General features: G+C 51.9%; 1 protein-coding gene across 2 annotated transcripts in view; it reads right to left on the minus strand.

Moving 5' to 3' along the window:
- The window catches only part of GNG7 (G protein subunit gamma 7), a 166647-nt gene that overhangs the window by 130189 nt on the left and 15002 nt on the right, over window positions 1–21456 (minus strand). The window contains exon 2 of one of the 2 annotated variants that reach the window (XM_037823787.1): window positions 7724–7869. The exons of the other annotated variant lie outside the window; for it this stretch is intronic. The gene's annotated coding sequence lies outside the window, so the exon portion shown is untranslated. The remainder of the gene's footprint in view (window positions 1–7723; window positions 7870–21456) is intronic. 2 annotated transcript variants of the gene reach the window in all.

Below are 21456 nucleotides of genomic sequence, written 5' to 3' on the forward strand. Positions count from 1 at the left end.
TCAATAAATACTTGCTTGGTAAGGTCCTTCATCTCTACTGCCTCTTTTGAAAACACAGAAATAAACTCACCTGGCTTCAGTGTCCTTGTCGGATCACATTCCTAACTTATACCTGCCAGCCACCCCTATACCTCAATTCCCCCCTGTAGCTGTCCTGAATTTCTGTTGTTTCCTCCAAAATCCCTTTTATCTGGGCTTCTGGGCATCCATACATTTGGGTCCTTCTTTGTGGAACCCTCTGTCCTCATCCTTTTAGCCAACTAGCAAACTCCTATTCAACCTTCAAAACCCAGTTCGGCCATTGCTTCCTCTCACTGAGGTTCTCAGGTAGAACTGTCCTCTCCTTGCTTTGAGCCCCTGTGGTCATGCTCTGATTATAGCCGGGGTCATAAGGCAACAAGTGGGACATCCTACAAGGCCAACCACCTAATGACTCTGCAAACAGAAATCAAGAAATCTTGGTTTGATGTGTATCTGAAGGAATGTGGAAATGTCTCAGGGAAATGGGCTATGCAGCAGGGCTCAGCTTCTCCACCATGATGGAGCAGCTGGGAAAGCAGGACTGGGTGCTGGGCTGTCTGGTTCTGCATTCTGCTCCCCCATTTATGACTCTACAAATTGGACAGGTCACTTAACCTCTCCAAGATTCAGTGTCCTCATCTTTAAAATGAGACAAACCTCCATAACTCCTCCCTGGGGCTGTCGTGAGGATTAACTGAGCACGTCCATGTGGACTGGGCTGCCAGACAAAACACAGGATGCCCAGTTACAGTTGCAATTTCAGATAAATGACAAATAACTTTTCTGTGTAACTATTCCCCTTGCAATATTTGCTGAACTGTTTGCTAGAGGGGGCAACTCTGCATAAGAAGCACACAATGTCTGATGTGTACTGAGGGCTCAATAAGGGAAGGCTGTTCGCATTGCAAGCAACTCAGCCCTGGTTCCAAATTTGAAGAGTCTGCTCTGTGAAACCTCGGTTCTCTGAGCCCATTTCCCGTGCGGGGAGGTTTAGGGGCCAGCTGAACCTCTTGGCCATTTAACCTTCTCCCCGAGAACGGGCTGATGTCATCTTATCCAACTTGTGGAACTTCCCGTTGGGTGGCTCCTGGATCCGGCTCGTCTCTGGGGTTTATTCCATGAGACATCAATGACCGGCTTATTCAAAATGTGCTCTGGCCATGCAATGGAATATTACGCAGCCGTGAAAATGAATGCAGTTCTCATCCCTGAGACAACGTGGGTGAACCTGGAAGTAATCAGGCTCAAAGAAGCCAGGTGCAAAAAGGACAAATACTGTATGATCACACAGATATGAAATATTAGAATAAGCAAATTCACGGAGTCAGATTCTGGAATAAAGTTTACCAGGGGCCGGGAGGGGGAGGGAAAGGGGAGTTAATGCTTAATGGGCACAGAGTTTCCGTTTGGGGTGTCGGAAAAGTTTTGGTCACGGGTGGTGATGACAGCACTGAATTAAATATCTGAGTGTGGTCGAAAGGGGAAATCTTAGGTTGTATCTATGTTACTGCAATAAAGATTAAAACAAACACAGGACTGCACAACACGGTGGGCCCTATTGTACACTATGGGTGACAGTTACTAGCACAATAATATTCTTTCATCACTTTTATGAAAGGTACCACACCGATGCAAATTGTTAATAACGGGAGTGGGTATACGGGAACTCTGTATTTTCTGCATGGTTTTTTCTGCAAACCTACAACTTCCCTAATAAAAAATAATTTAACTTGTTTACTCGTTGACCTTCCGCAATCAGGAAACCATGAGCGGAGTGGGGATTCTCGTGGTGTTTCCGTGTCCCAGTCCCGGCACTCAGAGAGGTTTTTGGAGAACGTGTGAAAAGCCCAGAGTTGCTGAACATGCACGGAGAACCTGCGAGCATTTTGTTCGGGGAGGGGGAGTGTGTGAGGGCCGGAGAGAGAACAGAGGGGAGGAAGACGGCAGGGCTGGGGGACCACTGGTGGATGCTGCAGCAAGCGAAGGACACCTTTTTAAGATTTTTAAAAATAAGATATAATTCACATACCATACAACTCACTATTTAGAGTGCACGACTCAGTCGTTTTTCATATAGCCACAGTTTTGCAACCATCACCACTATCTAATTCTGATTTCGTCACCCCAAAAACAAACTCTGCGCTCATTAGCTACAACCAACCCTGTTTTCCCAACCCCCAGCCCCTGGCAACCACAAATCTACCTCCTGTCTTCACAGATTTGCCTGTTCTGGACATTTCACACAAATGGAACCATATAATATTTGTCCTTTTAGGGTCTGGCTTCTTTCGCTCAACGTGACGTCTTCAAGGTTCATCTGCATTGTTGTAGCGTGTATCAGAGCCTCATTCCGTCTCATGGCTGAATGATGCAAGGACCACATTTTGTGTATTTGCTCAGCTGTGGATGGGCATTTGGGTGGTTTCCACCTTTTGGCCATCACGAATAAGGCTGTGATGCACATCCATGTACAAGTTTTTGTGTGCACGTGGGTTTTCAGTTCTCTTGGGTAGATACCTGGGAGTTGAACTGCTGGGTCAGATGGTAACTCTATGTTTAAGCTTTTGAGGAATGGCCGCTGTTCTCCATGGTGGCTGCACCGTTTCACATTTCCACCAATGACGTGCGAGGGTTCCTATTTCTCTGTGTCTCCGCCAACACTTGTGACCGTCTGTGTTTTTGATCACAGCCATCCCAGTGGGTATAAGTGGGCCCTCTCTGTGGTCAGAACCGCACGTTAATATAACACGCAATGGCAATAAGCACATCTGAGCGCTTACTAGGCCCCAGGCATGTTCTAGATCCTTTATACGCATTATTCATTTAGGCCTTATGACAGCTCTAGGAGTAGCTACTGTGAGTCCAGTTTTACAGATAAGGACCCTGAACACAGAGAGGCTGAGCAACTCGCCCAAGGTGGCACAGCTAACAAATGGCAGAGTCGGGACACAAACCCAGGCAGCCTGGCTCCGGCGTGGGAGCTCCCATGTGCCACGCTGTGCTGCCTCATAGAAAGGCCACCAGTTGTGGCAAGGAGAACAGGAGACTTGCAAGATCACAGAGGCTTGGCTTCTTTCCCAGAGAGATTTTCCAGGAAAAGGGCAGTATGGTGGACAGAATTCTAAGGTGGCCTCAGAGTCCCACCTCCTGGGATGCATGCCCAGTAGAATCCTGGGCCCCGGAGTGGGGGTGGGCCTGACCTAATCAGGAGAGCCCTCTGAAAAGAGAGTTTAGAGGTCACAGTCAGAGGTCGGCAGGGATATTGGCAGATGCAGCGGATGTGCTCTGGCTGGTCTTGAAAGAGCAAAGCGCCACGCCACAAGGACCGGAGAGGGGTTTCCAGGAGCTGAGAACAGTCCCAGCCCATACCTAGTAAGAAAACAGGACCCCTGGTTCTACAACTGCAAATAAATTAATTTTGCCAACAACCTCGGCTTGTGTGGAAGGAGCTCCTTCCCCAGAGTGCAGCCCCGCTGACCCCCTACTTGCAGCCTGAGCAGAGCTCCAGCTAAATGGGACTCAACTCCTGCCCCACGGAAACCGCAAAATAATAAGTGGGTGTCGTTTTATGGCTTGTTACGCAGCACTAGATAGTGAATACTGTCCCCTTCTTGAAGGAGAACTGTTCGCAGTTCCCGTGACCTTGGAGGGGACTGTGCAACACTTTCCTGAAAATAACAGGAACTTAAACCAAGAAGCGGAGCCGGCAACTCACATGGCTGCAGATTAGGGAGCGGAAAGGAGGCTTAGTTTGGGCTCCCTCCTTCCGTGTGCCCCCCGGCATCTCGGCTGCCGGTTTCACAAGCCCTGGTAGAAAAGACACTCAACACGGATGGTCACGTGTTATTAATCGTAGCTGAAATTCCCAGCAACTCCCAGTCTGGTCCAGGGGTTGCCAAACCAGGGCTCGTGGGCCACGTCTGCTCCCAAAGCCTGTTTACGTACAGCACTTGAGCTGGTGAGGTTTTTTATGTTTTAAAATTGAAAAAAAGTCAAAAGAAGAATTACATTTTGTGACATGTGAATGTTAGATGAGTGGAAGGGCAGGGAGGGAAGGAGGGTGGCTGGTAGGAGAGAGGAACTTGCCCCCCAGGCTGCACGGCCTCTAATACTTGCACTTTACGGGCTGGTTCATTCAGCAAGATGTTGCGAGCAAGAACCCAAGGGAAGCCCTGTCAGTCTTGGACAGACGGATTTTCTACTTTCTTCCCCAAGCTCCCTGAGTCGCACATCCGCAGGTCAGCAGGAGGAGCCAAGCCCCCCACCAACTCAGGCCTGGAGTGACCCATTCAAGGCCACCATCCAATCCCGGGGACCACAGCGGCCCCAGGCTCAGGTCAGAGAAGAGGCCTGCAAAGGCTGGAGGTGGCTGTCCTGAAGGATCGGGCCCTGGACAACCTCCGGTGACTCACAGGGCCAGCGGTCTCTCGGAAGGCAGACCAGCGACGGGCGAGTCAGCAGATCCCATCTGGCGGACAAAAAGCATCTGCCGGCAGGCGAGGGGCTTCTTTCTGCAAGATGGCATCCGAGCAGAAGTAACTTCTTCGTTCTATTACATGATGTGGACTGCATCACATCCTCTGTCCCCCTAAAAGGGCATGTTCAAATTCTTATCCTGGTCTCATGAACGGGATCCTCTTTGGGAAAAGGTTCTTGAAAGGTGCGATTAGTTAAGATGAGCCCAAATGTAGAGGGTGGAGTGAATCCAATATGGCAGGTGAATCCAATATGGCGGCCCAAATCCAATATGGCGACCTGAATCCAATATGGTGGTTGAAATCCAACATGGCAGCCAAATCCAACATGGCAACCCAAATCCAATATGGATGGTATTCATAGAAGAGAAGGAAACTTGGACAACATGGCAGCCAAATCCAACATGGCAGCCCAAATCCAATACAGATGGTGTCCATAGAGGAGAAGGAAACTTGGACAGAGAGACAGGCAGAAGACGGCACGTGAGAGGCAGACATGGAGTTATGCCACGAGCCAAGGAACACCACGGCCGGCCAGCAAGCCACCGCCACAATCCTACAGAGCTCAGGGGGAGCTGCCGACACCTCGATTTGAGACTTCCAGCTTCCAGGACTGTGAGGGGTAAAGTTCGATGGTTTTAAGTCCTCATTTCATGGCGCTCTGTCATGGCAGCCTCAGAAACCGCAGGTACAACTTGTTTTATGGCGCCTCACAGATAACTGCATTTTTCCAAACTGAGGGTGTGTGGCCACCCGGTGCTGGGTAGGTCTATTGGCGCCAGTTTTCTAACAGCATGGGCTCCCTTTGGGTCTGTGTCATATTTTAATTAAGGTATATACATTTTTTTAAGACGTCATGCTATTGCACATTTAAAAGACTACAGTATACCATAAACAACTTTTTTATGCACTGGGAAACCAAAAAAACTTGTGAGACTCGCTTTACTGCGATATTTGCGGTGATATAAACAGCATCCCTGGCCTCCACCCTCTAGAGTGATGCCAGGAGCACCCCCAAGTCATGACAACCAAAAATGTCTCCAAACATCTCTGAGAACTGCCCCTGCTGAGAACCCTGCCCCAAGGCACACTGCCCTGAGATTTGGCCTCCGGGAAGGGACTGCCGGATACCTGGCTCCTGACAGGGGCAGAGCCCCTCCCCTCTGGGGACTCCAAGCCCCTTCCCTCCCGACACTGGCACCTCGGGATCCTCAGCCAAAGCCTCTTGCTTGGCAGTAGCATGACACAGGAGCACAGAGCTCTGCTTTGAGAGCAGAGCTTCTCATTCTCTGCTCAAGGCATCACCACAGCAACCATCTAAGTACGTCACCCACAAACCCTGACTGCACATGTGGTGGAGGGGGAGAAGCCGGGGTGGTGGGTTCCTGCGTGGAGGTGAGCTGCCCCGACGGCCGGAGCATCCAAAGCTGGCCCCGCCTCCACCAGGCAGAGCCACGCGGCTCACAGGCCCTCGGCCGGGACTGGACCCCAGAGCAGGCTCCACCCCACTCCCAATAAAAAAGAAGAAAAGAGTGAGGCGGACGGGATCCCAAGGTAAGATCCCTAGGGGGCAAGTACAAGAACATCACCAGCCCCTACCCTCTGCTCTTCCGTGACCTTCCAGCCCTTTCCTCTGAGTCACACCAGGAGGATCGCCCTGGGTTATGCCATACAGTATATGGTGTGAGCCAGGGATCGCCCTGGGTTATACTACATGGTGTATGGCGTGAGCCAGGGATCCAACTTATTTTTTCTTTCTGAATGATCAACGCACAGTTTCTCAACCTCTGAGCTGTTGACAATGAGGCTGGGTCATTTGGGACATAATTTTATTTTAAAAATCCATATTTGTGGTTTCTCTGAGATTCACGTTTCATTGGATGTCCTGGATTTTTATTTGCTAGATCTGCCCTTCTGTTTCCACATCATTGCATCTTGTGACCATGATGGGTTAAAAAGCAAAGAGGACGTGAGGGGAAGGGCAGGGAAGAAGGGGGAGCAGGCCCACCCCTTCTACCACCCAAAAAGGTAAGATAAAAGGACGGCAAAATTCATGTTACCACCATAACCTTAAAAAATAATAATAAATAAATGGTTCCCGCAATAACAGAAAATATGGCAAAGTCCCCCTGCACCCTGGGGTGGGCTGTGACTTCCTTCCAAAGAGCCCAGAAAGAAAAAAAGAGAAAGAAGGTCATTTCCCTGACCCTCCTCGGCCAGGGGTCAAGGTCGACAAAACCAGCGAGAAGTCAGTTTGACAGGACGTGCCCTGGAAAGTCTGGGAAGAAAATGGGACTTTCCCTGTGATCTTTCTCCAAAAACCCTTAACCCAGTCGGATGAGAAAAACAGCAGCCAGATTCCAAGAGAAAGGGTGCTACAAATGCCCTGGCTGGGCCCCTCTGCAGTCCCAAGGTCATCACAGGTGAGGAGAGATGGGGAACCAGGTGCAGCCGGAGGAGAAGGGGACGCGAAGGCTGCGTGGGGTCCCGGGGGTTGCTGGGACGGACACGGGGCATTAGGAGAAACAGGCTGTTTGAACAGAGTGTGGACTTGAGACAATAATACCGTGGCGATATGGGTTCGTTGTCGCCAATGCCCCCCATGCGGATGTAAGACGTTTGCAACGCGGTGGGGGATATAGGGACGCTCTGTACTCTCTCCCCGATTTTTCTGTCAATGTAAAACCGTTCTAAAATAAAAAGTTTATTTAAAAAAAATGGCAAAGGCGACAGGCAATTAGCTACTTATGCTGGAAAATGCTTGGAAATGTGATTGAGGGAACATTAAGTTCCTCTGACAGCATCTAATAATGAGATGATTATATAAAACCCAGAGAGGAGCGGTGCTAAAAAGAGGATATGTAAATCGGCAGGGGGAAGTTTGCTCTTGTGAAAAGGATAAGAAGGGGGAGCGGGGACAGGTGGCTGAGCCGTTCATCTCCTGCTCCCGGGGCTCAGCGGACCCCAGCACAGGGTGGGTGGGTGGTGGGCTGCTGGAGGAACCTTCCGGAACCCCCAGGGCAGGCCTCGGCAGCGGGGTGCTGTCACGGACAAGGCCCCAAGTGACCAGGGGGTGCTGCATAAGTGCCTGCTGCGAGTGCAGCCGTTTTAAGGATGGAGAGAGGGAAATGGAGAGTGGAGCAATGATCCGAGGAAAGACAGAAGGACAGGTGACATAACGGGACCCCCCAGTCTGCAGAAGACAAGTGTTAGGCACTTTCACTCACCGCAGGATTTCCCGCACACTTGGCTGACATGGGATGGGGCGTCCTGGGCACTGTGGGGTGCTGAGCAGCCTCCCCGGGCTCCCCCCACTCGATGCCAGGGGGACCCCTCCCCAGTCGTGACATCCACAAATGTCTCCAGTAAATATCTGCGGAAGGAATGAATGAAACAGGGGCAGCCTCGCTGGGGAGTGAAATGAATTCAGCACCTGCAACGACTTCTCCTCCTGGCCCGGGATCTGCACCTCACCCAGCTGACCACCCCGGCCCGGCCCGGCTCCCGGGGAGCCTGTGCTCCTGAGGGTCCGGCAGCACCCCACTCCCGCCCCCTGCCCACGCAGGTGTGCCCGTGACAGTCAGGTGAGCGGGGGCAGGCTGTGCACCGGCTCATCTGCCTCTGGAAGCTTCCGCGCGTGGGCTGCTGCCCCTCACCGTGAGCAGGGCCCGTTCTCACGTGGGCTGCAGCTGATGCATGTGCTCCGAGCTCCGGCTGCACGGGGACAGGTATGGACACGACCTGCAAGGTCAGCTCTGCAGCCCCCCAGAGCGCTAGAACTGCTGAGCCAGGACGGACGCTGTGTCCCCAGCTCAGCTCATTTTTCCTGAGCTGCAGCGGGGACAAGGGCGTCTGAGATGCAGAGTCCGGCTGCCGAGAGGCACAGAGCAGGCTTTTAATCCGGAGAGTCCCTTGGCCTGGGTTTCTCGCCTCCTCCTGAGATATTCAGGCTGGGTCATTCTCTGGGGTGGGGGCATGACGCTGGGGGTACTTAGCAGCCTCCCTGGGATACCCCCACTCGATGCCAGGACCAGCCCCCTCCCCAGTCGTGACACCCACAAACGTCCCCCAATATGGCCCCGTGTCCACCGAGATGCAGAATCACCCCTGGTCGAGGTAACTGTCTGAGCTATCAGCCTTGGTTTAAGATGAAGCAGGTGTCACAGGTTGGGGAGTGGGGTTGGGGAAAAAAGGTTGGGTGGTACTTAAAAAAAAATGAATTTTATGCATGAGGAAGTAGGGATTCATAGTTTGTCACTCCCCACCCTCCTTGCTTAGAGGACTAAAAATCTGTCAACTGTAGGCTCAGCCGACCCAGATCCTGGACCAGTGAAAACCCCACCTGGCAAAAAAACAAAACAGAAAATGTGGCAGGTGATTGTTCAAAGGAAACAGACATGGAAATATTAAGTGTCCAAGTAGCATGATGTATGAAACTTACTCCCAAATGTTTAGAAAATAGAGATGGATGGATGGGTGGATGCATAGATGGGTGGGTGGATACTTGGATGGATGGGTGGATGGACAAACAGATGGGTGGATGGATGGATGGATGGACAGATGGACGGGTGGATGGGTGGATGGATGCACAGATGGATGGATGGATGGATGGATGGATGGATGGATGGATGGATGGATGGACAGACGGATAGGTAGATGGATGGATGGATGGATGGATGGATGGATGGGTGGATGGGTGGATGGATGAGTGGGTGGATGGATGGATGGATGGACAGATAGGTAGATGGATGGATGGATGGATGGATGGGTGGATGGGTGGATGGATGAGTGGGTGGATGGACAAACAGATGGGTGGATGGATGGGTGGGTGGATGGATGGATGGATGGACAGATGGATGGGTGGATGGGTGGACGGATGGATGGGTGGATGGGTGGATGGATGAGTGGGTGGATGGATGGATGGATGGACAGACGGATAGGTAGATGGATGGATGGGTGGATGGATGGGTGGATGGATGGATGGTTGACGGATGATGGATGGATGGATAGATGGATGGATGGATGGTGGGTGGATGGTTAGATGGATGGATGGACGGACAGATGGATGGGTGGATGGATGGATGGACGGACAGATGGATGGGTGGATAGATGGATGGATGGATGGATGGATGAGTGGATGGTTGGATGGATGGATGGACAGACGGATGGGTGGAAGGATGGACGGATGACTGGATGGGTAAATGGGTAGATGGGTGGATGGTTGGGTAGATGGATGGACTGACAGTTGAAAAGGAGGGAGGGAGGGATGGTGGGAACAGCTAATGTGGTGAAATGTTAAACAGTTGGTAGGTCTGGGTTTCTGGGTGAGGGTAGGTTGGAGATCTCTATATGGATTTCATATTACTTTCGCAATTATCCTGCAAGTTTGAAATCATGTCAAAATAAAGCTAATTTTTTTTTTTTTTTAATGAGGCAGGCAAGGTCCAGGGAGGGAAAGGTTGGGGTGAGCAGGCACTAGTTCAAGTCTTGGCCTGTGCCACGTGCCACTAGTCTGCCAAGTTCCACAGAAGCTGGCAAATCCCTTCAGTCAGTCCCTGAGACAAGCTTTTCAGAGAACTGGGGCCGCCTGTCTTCTTGAACCACATCTGTGCAAAAGAGCAGCTCCCTAGGCCGAGGACGATGATTGCTTTTTGAGGAGCTGGCAGAGCTTTGGAAAAGCTCCTGGAGACAGGGAACGGGAAGTGAGATACGTTTCTAAAAGGATTCATTTCTTTGTTGTTGGTTTCGACTTCCACCATGTCTCCACCTGAATATCACGCTCCTAAGATAATCCACACCGAGGCGGCCAGTGAGCCCCCATCCTCACCAGGTCCCAAGGGTCCTTCCGCGGGCATATTCGCGTCACCCACATCTTTGCGAACGCTCCCATTTCCCATCCCTCTGTTAGAAGTGGTCCAGCCTGTGTCGGCCTCAGTTCTCCTCTGTATGGTCGGGTTTGCTACAACACTCATCCTCATCTTGGAAACGTGCACATGTTCCAACACTATGGAAACCATGGGGGGCGATCTGAGAATAATGCAAATTTCTGTGTTTGCTTATGCACGGCTTTGTCTGCAGCAGATACCAGGTGCACGCAGAAAACCGCACCGGCTGAACCGAGCCTCGTGGGAATTCAGGGAACACACACTTCACGCGGACAATGGGCCACATCCATCCCCATCCGGGGCTACAGGTCTCCGCCCGATTCCAGACGATCCCCTTTCCACTGCTTCCCAGGAGCCACAAGCTGCAGCCCCCCTGCCCGTGACCTCAAAGGCCCTGCCCCACAGACCCTCGGGTCCTTAATTTCTCCCTCTTGCCTCTCAGCCTATTTTGTATTTTTCCCCTCTCTTCTCCTTATTTTCCTCTATTTCCCTTTTCTCTCACTTTTTCTCTCTTTGGTTTTCTTCCTCTCGCACACAAGGTCTAAAGGGGGGAGGGGGTGGGCCAACGGGAGCTTGAGCAAACTTTGGGCCCTTTACAAGGTAAAGCGCTCCTATTTATTGTAGGATTTGGGTACTTCTTAACCATTTAACATGTCAAACTGTGCTACCTTTTTAACGAGTTCCCATCTCTTTTTTTAATGTGTTGAATTGAGTCCCCCAAAAAGAGAAGCTGAAGTCGTAACCGCAGTACTTTATTTGGAAAGAGGGCCACTGTGGATGGGGGTTAAGATGACATCCTAATCCCCCATGACGGTGTCCTTGTAAGAGGACAGACCCTCAGACAGTCGGGGAGAAGGCCCCCGGCCACCGAGGCAGAGAACAGAGGGGTGTGTCCACAGCCAAGGAGCGCCACAGCCGGCCAGCGAGCACCGGGAGCCGGAAGAGGCCAGGAAGGGGAGTCCTTGGAGCTCCGTCAATGGTGACGTGCCAATGTCGGCTTCTTGGTTTGGGCAAATGAATTGAACTGACATGAAGATGCTGATGGTAGAGGAAGCTGGCGGAGGGGCAGATGGGGGCTCTCGGAACTGTCTTTGTGAGTTTTCTGTAAATCTACAATTCTTCCAAAATAAAAAGCTTATTAAAAAAAGACAGAAAGAAAGAACACTGGTTTCTCTCTCCTGTGGACCCTGGTACGATAACAAACCAAATGTGAGAAAAAGTTTAATGAGAACAGGGGTATGACAAAGCGTGGTGGGAGAAAGAAGTAGAAATTTCACTGGTGAGGAAGGGGGTGTTCTTTTTCAACATTTGAAAGGTTCTTTCGATAGGTGTTTGAGCTTGACCCCGGGTGTGCACCAGTTTGGATGTGCTATGTTCCCCAAAACGCCATTATCTTTGATGCAGTCTTGTGTGGGCAGACGTATTAGTGTTGTTTAGATTGTAATTCTTTGAGTGTTTCCATGGAGATGTGACCCACCCAACTGCAGGTGATGACTCTGATTGGATAATTTCCATGGAGGTGTGGCCCTGCCCATTCAGCCTGGGCCTTGACTGGTTCACTGGAGCTCTACAGAAGCTCAGACAGAAAGAGTGAGCTTGCTGCAGCCACGAGGGACACTTTGAAGAATGCACAGGAGCTGAGAGAGGAGCTGAAACACAACCTGGGAGCAAGCAGACACCAACCACGTGCCTTCCCAGCTAACAGAGGTTTTCTGGACACCACTGGCCATTCTCCAGTGAAGGTACCTATTGTTGACGCCTTATCTTGGACACTTTATGGCCTTAAGGCTATAATTTGTAACCAAAAGAACCCCCTTTATAAAAGTCAATCCATTTCTGGTGTTTTGTGAAGCGGCAGCATTAGCAAACCAGAAAAGGTGGGGATGTGATTGGGGTGACGGAAAATAAGGCAGGAAGAGGTGCTACACAGGGATCTTGCATGCTGAGCTGTATTAGTTTTCCATGGCTGCCGAAATCAACAAACACTGGTGACCTAAAACAATGTGCACATCTTCTCTTACGGTTCTGGGGGCCTGAGGTCCGAAGTCAGTTCCCCTGGGCTGACAGCAATGTGTCGGCAGGGCTGGTACCTTCTGGAGGCGCCGGGGGACAGCCCACTTTCTTGCCTCTTCCAGCCATGGGAAGCCGCCCGGCCTCCTTGGCTCGTGGCCCCTTCCTGACTCCACTCCAGGCTCGGAGCCGTGGCCCCGCTGACGCGCTCTGCTTGTCTTCTGTCCTTCGGGCCCTGGATGTCCGTTAGAGGGGAGAGGTCCTGCCCCAGGGGATCCCTCAAGCGAGCCTTCCTGGGCTCGGACCCTGCCGTCTCCAGCCGTGACCCTGGCACCTTCCTGAGGATGCTTTTTGTCTTTTGTTATTTCCTCGCCGTGGCCTTGGGCATGGACCCACCTCCCAAGCTCACTCTGTTAATTACTGTCTGCCCCGATTCTTTTCAAGTGTGACACAAATTTACTACCTAAGATCACGCATCTTCCAACCACTTCTACCCTGGGTTTTGAGGCATGTGTTATCCTATTAATGGCAAGCTCCTTTTTGCCCAGAAGGCAGGTCACTGTTTTCCCATTTTTAAATATCTCAGAGCACAACACAGAGACTTTAATGCAAGTGTATATCTGGATCTAAAATTATGCAACAATTCTGGAAGATGGTCGTTTTGTCCTCAACTGAAAGAAATTATCTGGTTTTTAACCAGTGACTTTAAAAATGTCAACGGGTAATAATAAAACATGTTTCTCATAATCATCAAAAAGTAGGAAACACCCAACTGTCCATCAGCAGATGAATGGATATATAATAAAATGTGGTCTGTTCATACAGTGGAACATTATTCAGCCATAAAAAGAAATGACATCCTCATACAAGCCACGACAAGGGCGAACCTCGAAAACAGTACACACAGAAGGCACCACAAGGTCACATATTGAATGATCTCATTTACATGAAATGTCCAGAAAAGGCCAATCACTTAGAGACAGAACGCAGAACAGGGGTTGCCTGGAGCTGGGGGGCAGGGGAGATGGGGAGTGACAGCTAAGGGGGTACGGGGTTTCTGCGTGGTAGGATGAAAATGTTCCAAAATAAAATTGTGGTGACGCTTTCACAATCCTGCGAATACACTGAAAGCTACTGAATTGCACACTTTAAATGGGTGAACCTCATTGTATCTCAATTACGTCTCAATAAAGCTATTTAAAAAAAGAGATACGTTTACTATAAACTTTTGGAGCAAGGACAAAACACTGAAAATTAAGGGTTTCTCAGTTCTTCCGATAGTGGCGAATGAGTAGCAAAATAAAAATTTTAAAATTAAATTAGAAAAAAAAAAAAAACAACAGAAAAGAAAGAATGGGAACAAAACTAGGCTGGCGGTTCTCACTGGAGAGAGAGTGCCCCCCCAGGAAACATGGGGTGACGTCTACGGGCATTTGCGGGTGTCACGGCTGAGAATGGGGGAGCTCCTGGCATCGAGTGGGGGGAGCCCAGTGCCCGGGGCGCCCCCCACCCCCGAGAATGACCCAGCCCCAAAGGGGCACAGAGCCACGTGGGAAATTCTGCACTAGGCCGTAAGCACCTCTGGGAGAAGACGGGTTTCTCCCATTTCTGCTCTGTGGTAGGTCGCAGGGGGCTGGTTCAAATGAACATGATATTGAGAAAAGAGACATCAGGAGAGTGAAGAAAATTCCAAGAATAAAGATTATTTAAGCCATTGCTATCCTGCCTCAATCCCATATGCTTTCTTTTTTAGCAAGTAAAACGCTGTTCTCAGGTGATACCCACAATAAATCACAGATGTGGACATTTGGCTGAATTCAACATGGAAAGTACTTGCTGCCTAAATGCAGCTCCTTGGCAGTAAGCACTGGACCCTCCCTGCCTTTCAAAGAGACTCAACAAAACAGGCCAAGAAGGCAAAGCAGTCAAAAGAAACGAAAAATCAGGACAAAACCCTCAAGGCATCACGTTGAGTGAAATAAGCCAGATACAAAAAGACAACTATTGTATGACTCCACTCTTATGAAATACCTAGAATAAGTAAATTAATAGAGACGGAAAGTCGATTCGTGGGTACCAGGGCCTGAATGGAGGGGGGCATGGGGGGTGATTGCTCCCTGGGTGCAGAGTTTCTGTTTGGGGTGATGGAAACTTCCAGTGACGGGCAGTGGCGACGGTGGCACAACGTGGTGAAGGTAACTAAGGCCACTGATTGTACATCCGGACGTGATTCAACTGGGAAATTTTATATTCTTTTTATGTTACTACAATAACTTAAAAAAAAAATCAAGTTGAAGAAATTCAGAAATCTTTGGCTATTACACATCTGACAAAGCCTAAACGTGGTTTGCTGGGTGTCTTTTGCTTTCCAAATCTCGCTGGCTTCCCAGTCGGGCCCTGCTCACCTGTTAGCTCTCCCAAGCCCACTCTACAGCCCCGGGCCTGGCTGACTCTGACCCCCAAGCCCCAGTTCTGGGGTCACCTGCTCCGTGGGGCCTTTCCCGGCCCGCGGTCTGGAAGGAGGACGGCCCTCGGGCCACCCTGGTCATCCCTAAACGCAGAGAGCTGGCATCGTACATGGAGATGGCATCAAGGCAACTGTCGCTGGCCTGCATTCCTGCACGCTTTCCTGATCTGCAGCTGCCCTCCTGCGGGCCGCGGGCCGGAAGCCAGCCCAGCGTGGAACATTCACCTCCGCGGGCAAAGGGAGGCTGGAGTCCTGGAGGGGCAGCAGTGGGCTCGGCGGAAGGGGCGGCCGCTCCTGACCCTGCCTCGTCACACGCAGGAGCGTGGCCCGTGGCAGCTGTCTCTTCCGGAGGGCTGAGGGAGGCTGGGAGATGTTTCCGTAGAATCTCTTGGCAATTAATCCAAAGTTTAAAACCTTTGGGTTCTACTTCGGCCAGTGATCAAGGTCAACATCAGCAGGGCTAAGTCATGTGGGAGCCACGTGTCCTCGGTGGGACATGGCCAGGTGCAAACCCCAAGAAACTCACCCTGAAAAAGACAGACTTTCCCACACGCAGACTTTCCCACAGACACCCCCTCAATTGAACCACGTGCCAGATGGAAGTTCACTTCCTTCTAGAAGACCCTCCAAGCACTCGGCGGAGAAAGGCTTTACGACTTTGTACCTATTTCCCGGGTGTTGGGACTGTCGTCTTATCACTTGCGCAGAGAGAAGACCTAAAGACACATCCAGGCAGAGGACGGACAGACAGCTGAAGGGCTGGCCCCAAAGGACTGGACTTCAGGGATGCTGGAAGGCCCCAAAATCCCATTCCCACCGCGGCTTTCTCTCCTAGTGCAGCGTTGACTCTCAGCCCTACAGGGCTCCGGATTTCCAGAGACCCCCAGAGAAATTCCCGTGGCCCTGCTCCAGCCCTCCGAGCTAAAGGGACTTGCCTATCTTGACTACAGCCCCAAATCTGGGTCACCACCGCAGAGGAAAAACCACCGCTTAATTACATTTCCATACGTGCTACCAGGAATTTTTCTAGAGAATATGATCTGGGAGCCTCATCCGGAGATAAAACGTGCCAAGCGGCACTGAGCTCGGTTTTGTGGGACCAAATCCGACTAATTTATCATTGGGATATCACGGGACAGTGGAAACTTCCAAGTGACTTTTCTTTCGCCTCGATTCCTTTACATACGGTGCTGGGTGGGTCTCAACCAGGGGTGATTCTGCCCCACGGGGGACGTTCCCTTTTCTGGGTCACTGACAACAAAAATCACGTTAAGACAGTATGTGAACGTTGACACGGAATACAGTAATACCCCCTAACAGATGTTGATAATATTGGCATCGACGGTGACCACAGCCACCGCCTGCCATGGTCACCGCCTCTCCCACCACGTCACCCCAAAACAACCTCGGAGGGGATTCCGATCCCACTGTGCCCACCGGGAAAGAACGAGAGAGGCTCAGTGTTTTGCCCATATTCACGCTGGGAGAAAGTCACCCTGTGGCTAAGCCGGGCATCCCAACCAAAAAACCTCATTATGCCCCAATTCCCTTCAATTCCAGAAGGTTCCAGAAGGTTCCAGAGAGTTCTGCCGCTCTTCGCCGATTATAAATCTTATGTTCCCAGAGAAGGACAGGCTTTCTGGCGCGTTGCCCTCAGATGTCCTGCATCTTCGCCTTACTTGCCGTGTTCTCAGCAGGGTCTGGAGAGCCCCCCGCTGTCCTTACTTACAGTCTTTAAGGTACGTGCGTGACTAGGTCTCAACCCGGGGCTGGAAAGTCCTAAATCAAAGGGGTGACCTGCTCTGCAGCCCCAGGCTTGTGCCAGTCACAGGGGCGTGTCGTAAAACAAGGACACGTCAACATTTATCAACGAATTCCAATGTTCTTACACCCAGAAAGAGAACATTTTCATCAACCCAAAAGGAAAGCCCCCACCCAAGAAGCAGCCATTCTCTACTCCCCTCTGCCCCCCAGCCTCTGGCAACCACTAATGTACTCTGCATTTCTAGATAGTTCACCCAAGTGGGATTGATCATACAATATTTGTCCTCTGGCGTCTGGCTTATTTCACTCAACATGACGTCTTCAAGGTTCATCCATGTTGTTGCATGGATCAGAACTTCACTCCTTTTTTATGGGTGAATAATATTCCACTGTGTTCATGGACCCCATTCTGTCTATCCACTCATTTGTCGACGGACGCTCGGGTGGCTTCCACTTTTGGCTATTGTGAATAAAATGAATATCGTTGTGCCAATACCATCCGAGTCCCTGCTTTCAATTCTTTGGGGTCTACACCTAGGAACGGGATTGCCGGGTCATACGGTAATTCTGTAACTTCCCAAGGAACCACTGAACTGTTTTCCACAGTGGCTGCACCACCTCACATTCCCACCAGCAACGGCTGACGATACTGATTTCCCCCATCTCACCACTACTCACTGTCGGGATTTTTTATTCCAGCCTTCCTAGCGGGTGTGCAGGGGCATCACGGGTGGTTTTGGTTTGCATTTCTCTGATGATCATGACGTTGTGCATTTTTCACGTGAGACCCGTGGTTTTTAAGGCTAAGAGGTGCATCAAAGCACACGGCTTCCCATACACAACTGGGTGGTTGCCAGGAGGCCGAGATTCATCCGGAATAATCAGTGAGGATATGTGTGCACCTTTTTAAAGAGCCTTTGGGAACTGGGTCTCAGAGATGGCGAAACCCCAGGGGCTGGGGTCTGTCCTGCCACTGCTGCTGACGAGCTGGGTGGACTCCCGCCTCCGCTCTGAGCCTCAGTTTCCTCATCTGAAGACGGACCCTCAGGGGCACCTCAGCGAGCTGCTGCTGGGGTCGGGCAGCCCTGGGTGGGGATCGCCACACACAGAATTTAGTGCAGGACGGAAGCGAACCACCAAGTCACTGAACCTTGACTGGGGCAGGAGGTGGCGGAAGTGGGGAGAAAAGTCCAGCTGCAGCCCTGGGAGAAGGAAGGTGTCCAGCTGGTCAAGGGGCACCAGCCCAGAACACACACTGCACTGCGTTCTGGGAGATTCGACTCCACGTATAAGTAAGAATGTGCTCGAAAGGAATACAGCTAAAGCCCCCAACAGAAAGGTCTTTCCTGCTTCTTCCTCCACCTCGGGCCCCCGAGAGGCATCCAGGTGAGCAGTGTCCCTCGTGGGCTCTGCCGGGGTCAGGTGCCAAGTGTACATGGCGGCCAGGACCTGCCCGAGTGTGCTATGGACGAGAAACGGATGTCGAGAGGAGGCATAAGCTGAACTGAGAGTTTCCCATGATGCTCTGACAGATGCCCGCAAACCCAGTGGCTTCAAAGCGCACAGATTTATTCTCTTACAGTTCAGAAGTCCGGTACGATCTCACTGGGCTAAAGTCAGGGGGTTGTGGGGCTGGTTCCTTCCAGAAATTCCGGGGGATCTGTTTCCTTGCCTTTTCCATCTTAGGCCGCACACGCCTCGGCTTGGAGCCCCCTCTGTCCGCAAAGCCCCTCGCTCCTCTGCCTGCTTCTGTCCTCAGCTCTCCTTCTCTGACCCTCCCCCCTCCTCTGATAAGGACCCTGTGATGACACTGGGGCCCCCCACTCCAGATAATCCAGGAGAATCTCCCCATCTCAGATTCCCTAATTTAATCCCATCTGCTCTTTAATCCCTTCGCCGACGTGAAGTGCTGTATCCACAGGCTCTGGGGCTCGGGACGTGGACATCTTTGGGGGAGCCAAGATCCCAACCATCACACCTTGCTTTGCATTTTTCTCCCCTCCACGCTTTTATCTAAATAAAAAGACCAATTTTTCCTGCACACCTGAACTGCTGGAGACCGTACAGACACTTTGGGTGCTCTTTTCAAGTGCTCTCTGGGGTGGTATAGATGAAGCAAACACACGAACAGAAGCTGGGTGCAGAGGCTGCCCCAGCACGGGGCCCTGTGTGACTTCCGGGCCTTGGGGACAGCAAGGCCAAGCGGACAGTGGCAGCAGGTGGAAGAGACAGGCTGAGGGGACAAGTGGGATTTGCCCCTGCAGAGAGGAGGCTGTCCCAGGCCTAGAGGGACACAGGAGCCCCCGGGGGCGGCAGGAGGGGAAGGGCCGGTGCCGTGGAAGGAGCTCGCTCACTGCTCGGGGCCCGGGGCTGGCCGGGAGAGGGGTCACGCAGCGGGGTGGGAGGTGGACAGAAGCAGCCGGGGCAGCTGAGACCGGCCAGAGCCCCAGAGAGGGGCGCGAAGGGACAAGCAAACGGACGGGAGACCCACTGGGCACAGAAGCGAGGGCAAAGCATCTATGGGGTTAGAAACGGACGGTTGGGGCCAGCGGCTCCAGTCCTGGGCAGAAAGGAGACACGTCCACCCAGGAACACGTACAGCGGCGTGTACAACGGCCGGTCGGGGGGACAAGCCGAGCGCCCGTCAATCGGTGAATAAAGAAAGGAAATGCGGTGTCTTCAGCTGAAAAATATGAACACAGCTGTGCTGGTTTGAACGTATTATGTCCCCCAGAAAAAACCATATTCTTTGACGCAATCTTGTGGGGCAGATGTATTAGTGGGGATTAAGTTGGAACGTTTGGATTAGGTTGTTTGCATGGAGATGTGCCCCACCCAACTGTGGGTGATGATGACTCTGATTGGATAATTTCCATGGAGGTGCTACCCTACCCACTCAAGATGGGTCTAAATTGAATCACTGGAGCCATACAGATGAGCTGACATAACAGAAGGAACTCAGTGCAGCTGTGAGTGACGTTTTGAAGAGGAGCTACAGCCCAGAGGGACACTTTGAAGAAGCTGAGAGAGGAGCTGCAGATGAGAGACAGTTTGAAGACGGCCGTTGAAAGCAGACTCTTGGTCTGGAGAAGCTAAGAGAGGACAAATATCCGAAGTGCAACTAAGAGTGACATTTTTGAGGAACTGCAGCCTAGAGAGGAACATCCTGGGTGAAAGCCATTTTGAAACCAGAACTCTGGAGCAGACGCCAGCCACGTGCCTTCCCAGCTAACAGAGGCTTTCTGGACACCATTGGCCATCCTCCAGTGAAGGTACCCAATTGCTGATGTGTTACCTTGGACACTTTATGGCCTTAAGACTGCAACTGTGTAACCAAATAAACCCCCTTTATAAAAGCCAATCCATCTCTGGTGTTTTGCATTCCGGCAGCATTAGCAAACTAGAACAGCGGCTGAACACTGAGGACGGTATGCTCAGTGAAGGAGCCGGCCACAGAAGGCCACGTGTTTCACGTTCCACTGACATGAAATGTTACAAAAAGGGAAATCCAGAGAGACAGAAAGTAGATCGGCGGTCGCCGGGGGCTGGGGTGGCTGCTAAGGGGTGTGGGGCTTGTTTGGGGGGCAACGGGAATGTTCTAGAATGGGCTGTGATGGTGCGTGCACAACCCTGTGAGCTTACTACACGTCGCTGAACTGCACGCTTTAAATGGGTAAATTGCACGGTGTGTGACTGGAATCTCAACAAAGCTGCCGAAAGAAAAAACAAACAAAAAACTCCAACCAGGCACAGAAGGAGCCCACGCAAACAGTCTACAGGTTTAAAAATAGAGAAAACACACACACACACACACACACACACACACACACACACAAAACTGCTGCCAGGCCCTCCTAGAACAGAGCCCAGTGAAAAGCTTTTGAAGGACAGGAGTAGGAATTTCAGCTCCAGTCACAAGACAAGTGCCAGGGCCCGGTGGGGCCACGTCCCTGCTCCGAGCTCGCCTCGGGCTTCCGGCGCTGGGGGGCCGCCCTCCCTGGAGTGGGACAGAACTTGGCCATCCCCTTCCCTCTCTCTCCCTCTTTCCCTCTCTCTCTCTCTCCTCTCCTTCTCCCTCCCTCTCTCTCTCCTTCTTCATCTCTCTCCCTCTCCCCCCTCCTTCTCCCTGTCTCTCCCCCCTCTCTCTTTCTCTCTCCCTCCCTGTCTCTCTCTTCCTCTCTTCCTCTCTCTCCTCTCTCTCCCCCTCCTCTCTCTCTCTCTCTCTCTCCCTCCCCCCCCAGCCTTGTTAACTGGCCTAATTGCATCTCTATCGAGCCCATTTCTAACTAAAGCCGCGTTCCGAGGTGCCGGGAGGGGACATCCACATAGCTTTTGGGGGAACAATTTGACCCATAATGCAGACCAGCTCCAACCTCGGCCCCGCCTTGGGGTGCGGCTCTCAAGGGGCTACGGACAAGGCAGTGCCTCACTTTGACCTTGGCCTTGTCCTCACCTTGACCTTCCCACCTCCCCGCTGGGTTCCGGGCCACTGTGTGCTTGGAGGTCCTGGGTTTGAGTCTCTCCAGGGCATGTTGGACCTGCGTGGTCCAGAGCCGCCGCACCCCCAAATCCGTCGCCCATCACCCAGCGGACGGCAGCTGAGTGCCCACTGGCTCCGGGTGCCGCATGAGACAACGCCGCTTAGCCACGGACGAGCAGGAAGTGGCCCGAGAGGAGGTGTGAGGAGTAAACAGGGGTCGGGCACCTGGGCCCCTCAGAGCCGCTGGGACCTGCAGGTGGAAACAGCACCTTCTAAAACCCCGGGGGGAGAGAGCAACCTCGCCGTGGGAAACCGGGCACGCAGACGCCACCCTGGCCAGGGGCTCAAGGTCAA

This window comes from Choloepus didactylus (genome assembly GCF_015220235.1).
Source record: "Choloepus didactylus isolate mChoDid1 chromosome 25 unlocalized genomic scaffold, mChoDid1.pri SUPER_25_unloc1, whole genome shotgun sequence".
Lineage (NCBI taxonomy): Eukaryota > Metazoa > Chordata > Mammalia > Pilosa > Megalonychidae > Choloepus > Choloepus didactylus.